Below are 13011 nucleotides of genomic sequence, written 5' to 3'. Positions count from 1 at the left end.
AATGTCTGCCTCTTGGAGTTGCTCTGGAAATTCTATGAAAAAGTTTGTGTGTAAAAATCTGATTGCCCAACATACAGTGAGTGAGTGACGTCACTCCGTCGTGTCCGAGTCTTTGCGACCCCATGAACTGTAGCCTACCACGCTCCTCCGTCCATGGGATTTTCCAGGCAAGAGAACTGGAGTGGGCTGCCATTTCCTTCTCCAGAGGATCTTCCTGACCCAGGGATTGAACCCCAGTCTTCCGCATTGTAGGCAGACGCTTTACTGTCTGAGCCACCAGGGAAGTCCAACATATAGTACCAACATAGAGTAGGTTCTCAATAAGTGGGAGCTGTTTGAACAGCTGTTCCTCTTATCCTGCTCAGTGATGACAAGCTCTGAGGCAGCCCAGATCTTTCCCCTAAGCCATTTTACCTCCTTACACTTAATAGACTACAAGATGGCATAAACATAACTTTTATATGCACTGAGCATATATTCTGGCTCAGAATATCAGTGCTGAAAGGCACATTAGAATGTTGTTACTTTTCAGTCGTGTCTGACTCTCTGCAACCCCATGGACTGCAGCACACCAGGCTTCCCTGTCCTTCACCATCTCCTGGAGCTTGCTCAAACTCATGTCCATTGAGTCGGTGATGCCTTCCAATCATCTCATCCTCTTTCATCCCCTTCTCCTGTCTTCTATCTTTCCCAGCATCAGGGTCTTTTCCAATGAGTCTGCGTTTTGCATCAGGTAGCCAAAGTATCAGAGCTTCACCTTCAGAACATCAGTTCTTCTAATGAATATTCAGGATTGATTTCCTTTAGGATTGACTGGTTTGATCTCCTTACAGTCCAAGGGATTCAACAGATGAGAAAATTGAGGGTCAGAGCAGTCACATATGTTGCACAAGGTTTTATAGCTAGTTACCAGGAAAGCAAAGCCAGATCTTTAATTTGCAATTTAAATTTTTTCAAAGCTGTTAGGAGGAGGTAGAAAAGAAGAAAACTTAAGAAGTGAAATTGTGATAGCTTCATGTAGCCCTTCAATCCTGAATGTAAGGCACAAGAAAAGACCTGCCACCCCTGAGAAAACCTTGACCACTAATGATGCTCTGGCCAAGCCTGTCCCCACTGTCAGCATGCACAGGTGAAGTGATGCTTCCCAGCCAGCAGGAAGTATTGCTTTCAGATATTCATCCCATATCAGCCCACCCTTAGTTGATGGTATAGTCTGTACTGAACAAAGGAAACTTGACCTTGGGTGATACACAAGAGAAGTTAACAAAAGGGTGGGAACCAGTATCTTGGAAAGCATATGGTAGGTATGGGATTAGTGTTAGTAAAAGGATCAAAGGAAAAAAAAAGTCCTTTTATAATTCTTGAGTGGATTGCCTTAACTTACTAAAAGACTAGCTGAAAAGTGAATGAAATTAACAAGCAGGTGTTAGATGGGGATGCAGGGCATTAGAGACGGTATATTGAACTGAACAAGTAATAAAGAGCCTCAAGAATGAGGCTTGAGGAAAACAAATGTGTGTGCTTGCACATGTGCACACATATATATTTAGCTGAGAGTGCCTGTCTTCCCCCCTTTGCAGTTAATTTAAGAGCTGCCCTCAAAGGCAAATTAAATTGTGTCCACTGTGCTATTTACAAGCATTGAGGGAGGTCTGGGGGCATGATGGGAGAAGTGGTGGGAGTATGACAGGGCAAGGCAGTTAAGGATGAAGGAGCAGAGATTCCAAACTGAAATTGCTGGGTCCACCTGCTACACATTAATTATGCAACAATTACTGTCTATTTAGTGTCATTGCTGCATCTTTTAAGAAAAAGAAGTACATTTGGGAAACACTTGACAAATCTACTCACCAAAGAAAGAAAAGGTTAGAATTCAGTATATTTTTTAGCTACATGTATTATGAAGAGAAACTAACTTGACCCCATTTGATAAAAACACAGTGAGTGACTACTGAGCAAAGAAATCAGCCTAAACATCAAAGTTTTCCATTGACTACAACCAGTGTTCTAGTCTTGTCTAATAGTTTTAAGTACCCAAATGATGTTAACTTGTGCACTGTTTTGCATTTTCAGTTAAAAAAGCACTTGGAACAAATATGTAAAGGAAAAATGCAGTTAATATTGCAGACTACCCACTAGCATTATCCACTCTGACATTATACATTAATAAGATGGATCTCAAAGATCACAGGTCTTCCTGGAGATATTGCCTCAACAGGAGAACCACAAGGGTTATGCAAAAAAGAACTGTCCCCAAATTGAGGAACGTTGACACCAAATATATCTGTGTACTCCTTCTGATGAGTGATGCACACATGTTCACTTGTAACTACCACTCCAGAAGCTACTATTCATTGCCTGCATGCCAGGGCCACCGGTTTTTCTATACATGGGGCTAAAGTTAGGTGCTCTGCTCAACTGGCAGTTTTCTTTTTTTGTGGAGACATCCTTGGGGAATCCCAGTTTTTGTCCATATTCTTATATCTCCTGGTCTTGGAATTTTGATGGTGCTTGTCCTTTTGTCTTCGTGGAGCATTTGCAAGCTCACCTGCAATCTTCTCTAGCCTTCCTCTCCCTCAACTTTTTTCACAGATAATATTTTAGCTTGGTGGGAAACTATTGTTTGCCTAGGAGCTGCTGGGTTAACACAGTTTTGTTGGGATCTTCTGTGTTATGTTTATTTACATGTTTGTTATTTTTCTGTTTACATCATGGCTTCGACCCACTTCAGTCATTTGGGGAACTTGTATTTAAATACAGACCCATGACTAGAGTTATGAGCACCACTTTCAAGATGTTTTTCTTTAGTCTCTTCCATATTTTAAACTGCCTTGGCCACATAAATACACATAGAAGTAACTGGAATACAATTTCTATATACCTCTACTAGCTATGTTGGTCTACCTCTAAGAAAAATGTTGTCAACTGTCTCTTGCTTAAGTAAACTAGGTAGGAGATCAGTAGCGGCTCTCACAAAAGGGGAGATGGAATTGGAGCCATCAACAGGATTAGATTTCACCACATTCTATTCCCTCTGGATCCAAAATGCCAACTCAGTTGGCATCAAGTATCTTGGGTTTACAAGGTATGAGAAAGAACCAAAGGGTAATAACGTCTCTTATGAGAAGAGTGGAGATTACAGAGGGAGAGGACATGGGCACAAGTCTGTAGGCCTTGGAAGGGGGTTGTAATAAAAAGAGGGACTGAGGAGAGAAGGACCGACAATTTAGAACACCTTCTTCCCCAAACCTAAATCTTTTGAGCCCTTTCATCTGTGTAGTACACGGGGAGAAAACTTCGGTTTAAATTGGCACTGCCTCTTTTCCTCTTCGGAGAAGGCGATGGCACCCGACTCCAGTACTCTTGCCTGGAAAATCCCATGGACGGAGGAGCCTGGTAGGCTACAGTCCATGGGGTTTCGAAGAGTCGGACACGACTGAGCGACTTCACTTTCACTTTTCACTTTCATGCATTGGAGAAGGAAATGGCAACCCACTTGTGTTTTTGCCTGGAGAAGCCCAGGGATGGAGGAGTCTGGTGGGCTGCCGTCTATGGGGTCACACAGAGTCGGACATGACTGAAGCAACTTAGCAGCAGCAGCAGCTTTTCCTCTTACACTGCATGGTTCTTTTTGAAACATATCTGATCCTAGGACCAAACTGTTATCAGGGCAAAAAAGAACAACCTCCAGATACTGCTGAACAGTGCAGTCTTTGCTGTAGTGATAAGGCAGCCCAGGGGCCCCCAGCCTTCCCCAAAGACCTGACTACAACAGTTCTTCCATCCTTCTCAGTGGAGAGGCTCAGTAAATTAAGCACTTCAGTGATCCACAAAATACTGAATCTTCCTGAATCTGCATGAATTTTGTCTTTCTGTTTCTAGAGCCCTTGGGAAACTAACATGTTGATTTGGAGGATTTCAGAATTCATGAGTTTCCTAAGAACCAATATGGAAGGGAGATTTATTTATCTACTGCTATTCTTTGGGATTGTAGAATTTCTGTGCCCAGGTTTTCTTAAAAAAAAAAAAAAAAAAAAACCTTCAGAAAAATAAAAACCCTAAAGGGAAATATAGGAAAGCCTCCCGGACAAATGACCATCCATAGGAATGCCTCCAGGACAAACAACCATTTAGGTTATACAAATGGAACATACTTACAGTATCTTAAATCTGATAGCAACTTAATCAGATGTAGGGAAAAGTGCACAGAACGGAATCACCAGCGGGATTTGCTAAAAGTGAAGATCCGAGGGGGCCATCCACTGAGATTCTGCAGTGGGGACCCCAAATCTATATGTTTCATAAGAACCACTGGAGCTTGTTGCAGGTGGTTCAGTGAACAAATTGTTAAAAGACATCAGCTGGCCCCAGGAGCCTCAGTTCCCACCTTCTCCTCTTGCGCTCCTTCCTTTTTCCTGCTCCCCTAAAACAGCTCTCATCAAGGCCACCATAACTCCCAGGTTCCCAAGTCTGTGATCAGTTCTCATCCACTCCTGCATGACCTAAAGGCAATAGTTGACCCAGCCGAGCACTCTCTCTCCTCTGAAGCATGTTCTCCACTTGGCTTAAAGGGCACTCCTCTCTCTTGGTGTCCCTTTCCCTTTCTATTTACTCTTTCTCAGTTTCCTTTGCTGACCTTACCTTTCTATTTCTAGATTTTGGAGTGCCCCAGGGTTTCAATGTATAGGACTTTCCCCTTCTCAACCTACACTCATTTCTTCAGTATGTTCACCCAGTGCATTGGTTTAAATGCTCTATTAATGCTGGGAATTTCCAAACGTGTGTTTATAGTCCATTCTGCTCTCCTGAGCAGTTATAGATCCAGTTGCCAACTCAGCATCTCCAGTTGGGTGTCTAAGCAGTATATGATAATATGTACGAACACCCTGACTGATCCTTTCTCTCTCAAAACCTGCTTGTTCATCAATGTTTTCCAGCTTAGTAATGGGTAACTCATTTCTTTCAGTTGCTAAGTCCAAAAACCTTCAGTCACCATTGACTCCTCAGTTTCTTCATATTCCACATCTAAACCATCAGCAAATCCTGTCAGCTCTACCAGGAAAAACATCCAAATCCAACCACTTCTTGCCATTTCCAGTACTCTCAACCTGGTCTAAGCCATGATCACCACTGGGTTACTGCAGTAGGCTCCTAATTAGTCCCAGTCCCTGCTCCTCCCACACTCGGCAACTAGAGTGTGATCCTCCTCAAACAAAAGTCAGGTCACATCATGTCACTCCTCTGCTCAAAACCTTCCAAAGCCTTCTTGTCTCAAAGTAAAATCCAAGTTCCCCACAATGATCCACATGAAACTACATTGTCTAATCCAGTGCTACTTTCCCAACCTCATCTTGCCGCCTCAGCCTTTGCACTAGCTACTCCTCTGCCTAAAAGGCTCTTCTCCCAGGTACCCATGCTTGCTCACTCACCTCCTTTGGGTTTCTGTTCAAATGTCCTCTCTTTAGAAAGGTTACCTAAATATGGTAGGCAGTGTCTAAGATGATCTCCACCTCCTGGTATTCATCAGTTCAGTTCAGTTTAGTTGCTCAGTCATGTCTGACTCTTTGCGACCCCATGAATTGCAGCACGCCAGGCCTCCCTGTCCATCACCAACTCCCAGAGTTCACTCAGACTCACGTCCATCAAGTCGGTGATGCCATCCAGCCATCTCATCCTCTGTCGTCCCCTTCTCCTTCTGCCTCCAATCCCTCCCAGCATCGGAGTCTTTTCCAATGAGTCAACTCTTCGCATGAGGTGGCCAAAGTACTGGAGTTTCATATTTAGCATCATTCCTTCCAAAGAACACCCAGGACTGATTTCCTTTACAACGGACTGGTTGGATCTCCTTGCAGTCCAAGGGATACTCAAGAGTCTTCTCCAATACCACAGTTCAAAAGCATCAATTCTTCATCGCTCAGCTTTCTTCACAGTCCAACTCTCACATCCATACATGACTACTGGAAAAACCATAGCCTTGACTAGATGGACCTTTGTTGGCAAGGTAATGTCTCTGCTTTTGAATATGCTATCTAGGTTGGTCATAACTTTCCTTCCAAGGAGTAAGCGTCTTTTAATTTCATGGCTGCAATCACCATCTGCAGTGATTTTGAGCCCCCCAAAATAAAGTCTAGACACTGTTTCCACTGTTTCCCCGTCTATTTCCCAAGAAGTGATGGGACCAGATGCCATGATCTTCATTTTCTGAATGTTGAGCTTTAAGCCAACGTTTTCAATCTCCTCTTTCACTTTCATCAAGAGGCTCTTTAGTTCCTCTTCACTTTCTGCCATAAGGGTGGTGTCATCTGCATATCTGAGGTTATTGATATTTCTCCCAGAAATCTTGATACCAGCTTGTGCTTCTTCCAGCCCAGCGTTTCTCATGATGTCATCTGCATAGAAGTTAAATAAGCAGAGTGACAGTATACAGCCTTGACATACTCCTTTTCCTATCTGGAACCAGTCTGTTGTTCCATGTCCAGTTCTAACTGTTGCTTCCTGACCTGCATATAGGTTTCTCAAGAGGCAGGTCAGGTGGTCTGGTATTCCCATCTCTTTCAGAATTTTCCACAGTTTATTGGGATCCACACAGTCAAAGGCTGGTATTCATACCCTTATACAATTTTCAACACTTGTATGTGGGATGAATTTAGTGTCATGCCTCTAGCAAATAGAACTAGACAGTGGCAATGGGTGTCACCTGTGAGAGTATGTCAGAAGAAGACTGTGGTCTGCATCTTGGGCACACTCATCTCTCCTTTGCCTGCTACTCTGTGGGAGGCCAACCACCATATAGACAGGCCCAGGTGGCAGGGACTAAGGGAGGCTTTCAGCCAATAGCCTGCAAAGAACAGAGACCCTCAATCCAACAGCCTGAAATGAACTGAATCCTGCCAACTCTTCCAGCTGACACACTGAATGGAATCTCTTGAGAGACTTGAAGCAGAGACACTAGCTAAGCCTTTCCCAGTTCCTAATACCCAGACACTATAAGTTAATAAGTTTATGTGTGTGTGTGTGAAGCCATATGGATTGGGGTAATTTCTTACTTGGCAATATACAATTAACATTTTGATCATCCTATATATTCACAAAATCCTGCTACCCTTGCCACCTAGTATTCCTATTCCTCTTACCCCCAGAACTTTCTACATAACCCTGAGCTCTCAAAACTTTGCACATTATCAGTTTGTTTAGTTCTGTCTCTACCCACTAAAATAAAAGCTCCATGAGGCAGGGATATTGGTAGGCTTTTTTCACTGTTATATTCCCAGCACCTAAAACATGCCTGGAACATAGTAGGCACTCAATAAAAATGTGTTGGGTGAACCAATGAACCTGAGTTAAGGGAAAGAGCTTCGTAAAATGGTGAAAATACAACTCACAAAGTTGTAGTGAGTGTTCAATAAGCAAAATACATAACACCTCTGCTTCTTAGTAGGTGATTAACAAAGTAAGGTTCTCCCTCCAAAAGAAACTTTCATCCAATGACATTAGTACAGACAGATAAAATTGTAGTATTTTTTCAGACTGGGATGCTTATTTGCATAATTCTTGGCAAAGAAGATGGGACAGCTCATTTAAACTAAGATACAAAGCATTATTAGTTCAGTGGCTGTTTTAATTGTGGGCATTACCCAACTTGTCTCCATTCTTCAGGATCTCTGAAAGCAAACAGCACTGCACTAAAATGTGAGCCACACCTTCAGTTTTCTATATTGTTCTATAACTCAGTTTCCTTTCAGCATTAAGGACTTCGAATTCATCAGAGAAGTTCTTTCAGACCTCTATAGGCTCTGAATTAGATTCTCACTTTGAGAGTCATTCAGGGAAAAATAAAAAATAGTTCCTTCTGTCACTCTTATTGAATAGCCTCTTAAAACCCCACTGTCTTCATAACCATTGCCAGACAATAAGATAATCCCCTGAGCAGTAGGCAATTATTACCATTTCAAGACCATTGTGCAGTTGCCTCTGAAACGAAATCACTGAGTTATATGATCTTCAGTTATTATGAACTTAGCCATTCTCCAGCAGGAAGCAGTGTAAGCAGACCATTTCTACAGAACAATAATGTTTAAAACTTTAATATCGGCCAAGCAATAGGAGCAATTTTCCTAACAGGACTGAACTAAGGATAAATATATGTCTGACAAGCTATTCAACTGCACCGATGTTTCTTGAAGCCTTCAGGACTGTATGTTGTTCATTGTTTTATCCAAATCTGGCACAGTTCCTGTTACATGAGTGGTACTCAGAAAATGTTTGTGGATTAGATAGATGAATAGGCAAATGAAAACATTATGATAAGCCCCTGAATGACTGTCTCCTTGTATAAGCTAATCCACCTGGCTGCAGTATCTGGGTGGTCACTTCTTTCTTGTCTGAATCAACTGATGGCCTCACTCGTCTAAGTAGTTAAATAGACTTTCAAAAGACCTGCAACTCCTTAAACATGTATATTGGTCCTGATACTGCCACTCTCAGGCTTGGTCTCCCCATCTGTAAAGCTCACATAATAATATTTACCTCACAGGATTATTAAAAAGATTAAATTAGCTAACACGTAAACATAATACCTATAACAAACACACCTAGGCAATCAGTACATAATTGTTCATTAAACCTAGCTTTGTCCTCTATCTCTATGATCAAAAATATCCCATTTGACCTGTTCTTTCTCAGTTAGTTTTATTTCCCAAACCCCCGGGGAAAGGTTGGCCCTTGTATGGAGAAATTTATGCACCAGCCTAATATTTCTATCATTGTGTCTGCTAACTTCTTTTATTGAAAATTTTTCTATCTACAAAGTGCTGTTGAATACATTATTCTTTGAGCTCACAACCTAAAAGATTAGCATAACAAGAGCTGAGGCCCTGTTTTACAGATAAGGACACTGAGGCATAAAGAATTAAATTATTTACACAAGATCACATGATGGGAAAGTGGAGTCTTAGCCTCAAGCCCAGAACCTTTTCATTAAGCTGTATAGTCTCTAGCAAGTGAATTGAGGCAGAAAGCCAAGAGAAGAGCCCAGATACATTTGCCAGTCAATATTCTGCCTGAAGCAGCACAAGTAACATAAGATACTGGGCAGGCAGCCCCTTCTGGAATCTCAAACCTGGGTCTTTATAAACTGACCTACCAGTAAACATCTATAACCCACAGTGGAAGGGAGCCTTTGAAAGGGTGGTGCCAAGCCTCCTTTCATTCATTCCCTTAGTGTCAGGTGACAGTGACAGGCATGGGCCACTCCCTCCAGTAATTGCTCTGGTGACAAAAATCTTGGAACTGAGAGATGTTTGTGTGTTTGTGTGTGTGTGTGCACATCACAATCCTGTTTTACTGGTCCTCCAAATACAGAGCCCCAAGCTACCCAAAGGGGATCTTTTCTAACCACCTCCCACTTTGTAGCACAGCCAGCTAGATCCAGGAAGGAGGAGTAAATTCACAATCGTTGACCACTTACTACGAGCCAAGCACTGTGCTAGGCCCTTGCTACTGCTAAGTTGCTTCAGTCGTGTCCAACTCTGTGCGACCCCCTAGACGGCAGCCCACCAGGCTCCTCCGTCCCTGGGATTCTCCAGGCAAGAACACTGGAGTGGATAATATATCATTCAGTTTAATGTTCAAAACAATCGCCATCTCCCTGTAGTGGACAAGGTAGTACCTTCCCAACCTCCAGTCCCTGTTTTCTTGGTAACCTTTCCAATTCTGTTAGGGTGCCCACACCTCCTCCACATAGTCCATATGTTCTAGAGAAGCTGACCTGCCCTACTCTTAGGAGGTGGGACAAGTGGATGGAATTAAGCTGATCAGTATAAGCTCATCCTCTGGTTACAATTCAGGAAAGACATGTGGCTGATATTGGGTCAATAAGAAGTTTGCTGGGAGTATTGGAAAGAAGCTCAGTTGTCCCTCTCCTCTCCTTTCCTCTTCTCTCTCTTCCTAGAACGTGTGCTAAGTTGCTATGAAGGCTGGAAGAACCATAGTCATTCAGAACCAGCCATAGGGTGATGCTGATGCCACAAAAGGCAGAGCAAAGGGGTAGGAAGAAATCTATTCTCTGATGATGTCATTGCACACTGACTCAACTCTATAAAGTTTTCCCCACTTCTTAAATTCTCTGTTATATGGGAGTCAAATTACAGCATTTATCAGTTTACCTAGTTTGAGTTGGGCATTCTATTACTTACAACATAGTCTTAACTGTATCAGTTAGGGTAAGGCTAGGCTGTCGTAACAAGGACACCCAACAATAATGAAATGGCTTAAAGAAGTCAGAGACCATTTCTCTCTCTTGTAACAGTGAACATGTATTCCAGGTGGGCCACAGCTCTGCTCCATGTATTCATTTAGAAATCCAGGATTTTCCAAGTCATTGCTTTCTTACCTGTGGTCTTGTCCTCAGCTCCGCGGTCAAGGTTAGGGTGCTGTGGTTTCAATCTCATAGAATGGGGAAAGAGCATGGAGGAGTCTTATGTTTCAGAGCCAGGCGTGTCACACAGCACCTCTGCTCACATTGCTCTGGCAGGGGATTCATCCCTTGGCCACACCTGACAGCAAGGCAGACTTAGAAATAAGTTAGTGGCCATGTGCCTAGCTACATGTCTATTACCACAAAAGAAAATAAGAATGGATTTTGATGAACTGCTACAGTCTTAGCCACATTAACCATTATAGAACCCCCTTTATAGAGGAGAAAAGTAAGGCAGAGGAAACTTGCCTAAAGTCATATAACCAGTAAGTGGCAGAGCCAGAATTTCAACTTAAATCTCCAACTCTCATTCCTGCACATTCCATAAGGTAGACTCTTCTTGCTCTTCCATGTATATAGGTATCCCTCTCTACAATTCCAGTTCTTAAATAACATCGCCCACCATCAGCAACATATATATATAGGTATAGGTTACTAACCAGAGCTCTCTCAGTTGCCTGGTTCCCTGTAAAGGTTGCTGCTTCCTCCTTAACTGCCAACCAATACGTTCTTTCCCATTCTCTAGGGGAAAAGGTGTTGAAGGAAGGATTGAGGCAATTGCCCTGGGTCAGGCACACAGAAAAAGAGGGTCTACATAGTTATGCTCACCTGTAATGGTTGTTACTTGAGAACTTCAGAGGAAATCAAGAGACAAACTGAGGTCAGAAGCAGAGTCAGAAAAGGTATGACGCGTAGAGGAGCAGAGGAAAGCATACATAGAGGATGGATGGCCACGAAAGTCAATTCAAAAAGAGACTGAATGGAAAAATTGAGGATCTGGTACAGACTGAGTGAATTTAGGTCATTACAGATTTAGTCTGTGTCAGAGCATTGCTCTTATTAAAAAAGTATTACTTTCTAATTTGAATTGGCAGCACATTCTTTAAAAGAACAAAAGAAATACAAAGTAAAAAAGAAAAACTCTCTTCTACCCTATGCCCCAGGCACCCAATTCTTCTCCTCTAAGAGACTGATTATTATCAATTTCTTGGATATCCTCCTGGACATGCTTTATGTACATACAAGCAAATCTAGTATAAGTATTCTTTTTTCTCCTCTTCTGTTACCCAGTTTTTTGCACCTTAATTTTCTGCCACTTAATATATCTTGGAGATCTTTCAATGTGTGTACATAAAGAGTACCCATATTGTTTATGGATGCATCATATGCCATTATATGGATATGCCATAATTTATTTAATCTCCTACTGATAGATATTTGGATTGTTACCAGTCTCTTTCTATTACAAATAATGCTGCAATGTAATCCTTAGAAACTTGTCATTACCTATATCTGTGAAAAAATCTGTAGGATAAATTTCTAGAACTGACTTTGATTCATCAAAGCATATGCCTAAGTGCTCAGTCCTCGGTCATGTCTGACTCTTTGTGATCTCATGGACTATAGCCCATCAGGCTCCTCTGTCCATGAGATGATCCTGGCAAGAATACTGGAGTGGGTTGCCATTTCCTCCTCCAGGGGATCTTCCGTACCCAGGGATTGAACCCATGTCTCCTGAGGCACCTGCATTGCAGGTGGATTCTTTACTACTGAGTCACCTGGGAAGCCCATCGAAGCATATAGATACTCATAATTTTGAAGGATATTTCCAAATAATCCTTCATTAGTTTGTAGCAATTTATTCTCCCACCAGTTATGTATGAGAGCACCTGTCCTCTCACACTCTTACCAACACATTCATTTTTTTATCATTACCAATCTAATTCATGAAAAAATGGGTGTTTGTATAAATTTAATTTCCAGTTCTCTTATTATGAAGCTTTTTTTTAAATATATTTTTTAAAGATTTGTGTCCCCTTTTCTATGGGACTATCTGTTTTCACATTTTGGAGGGGGTTGGCTATTGGTTTTTTTTCTTATTGGTTTCTTTATATGAACTTTTTACATATAAAGAAAATTAGCCATTGTGTGTGAAATGAGCTCCAAATATTTCCCCCTTTATAACTGTCTTTTGACTTTGCTTATGATGGGTTTGCATTGCAGAAAAGCATTTCTTTTATTCACTCTGAAGCACCTCATTTAATTGGGAGGAGCAACTCCTGAAACAAACCAAACTTCACTACACAGATAGGAAAGGAGTATGAACAGGAGAGAACTTCACTGTTGAAGGTTTCTTCCTGTTTGATTCCATCCTTAATTATTCCCTAATGATGATATTGTCACAGAATTCACTCCACTAAGGAAAATTAAGGTTACTGACCACGACTTCCAACAGTAACAGTGTGCAAAGGAAGTCAATTTCCTGCCCTTTGGCGTCCAAGCTAAACCATAGAGGAAAGTAATGTTCTAAAAATCCCCAGAGAATGTTGTTGACACATCAGTTTTCAATCTTTCTGAACTTACTTCCTCAATACAATTCAATTATGCAAGTTCTTTTTAGGTTGTTATTCAATGAATGGCATTGGGCTGAAGAAGAATGAGTCTGTGGGTAGGTTATCAGATGGACAGGGAAAGAAATGGAGTAAAGGAGTAACAGAAAACATTACAGTGTAGGTGAGAGGGATTTCCTAAGAGGA

At 41.8% G+C, this 13011-nt stretch overlaps 1 long non-coding RNA gene across 1 annotated transcript in view; it reads left to right on the top strand.

Annotated features, from left to right (window-relative positions):
• The window catches only part of LOC133248835 (uncharacterized), a 39918-nt gene that overhangs the window by 15181 nt on the left and 11726 nt on the right, over window positions 1-13011 (top strand). The window lies entirely within an intron of this gene.

Source organism: Bos javanicus, chromosome 5, assembly GCF_032452875.1.
Source record: "Bos javanicus breed banteng chromosome 5, ARS-OSU_banteng_1.0, whole genome shotgun sequence".
Lineage (NCBI taxonomy): Eukaryota > Metazoa > Chordata > Mammalia > Artiodactyla > Bovidae > Bos > Bos javanicus.
This window is presented reverse-complemented; position numbering and strand designations above follow the sequence as displayed.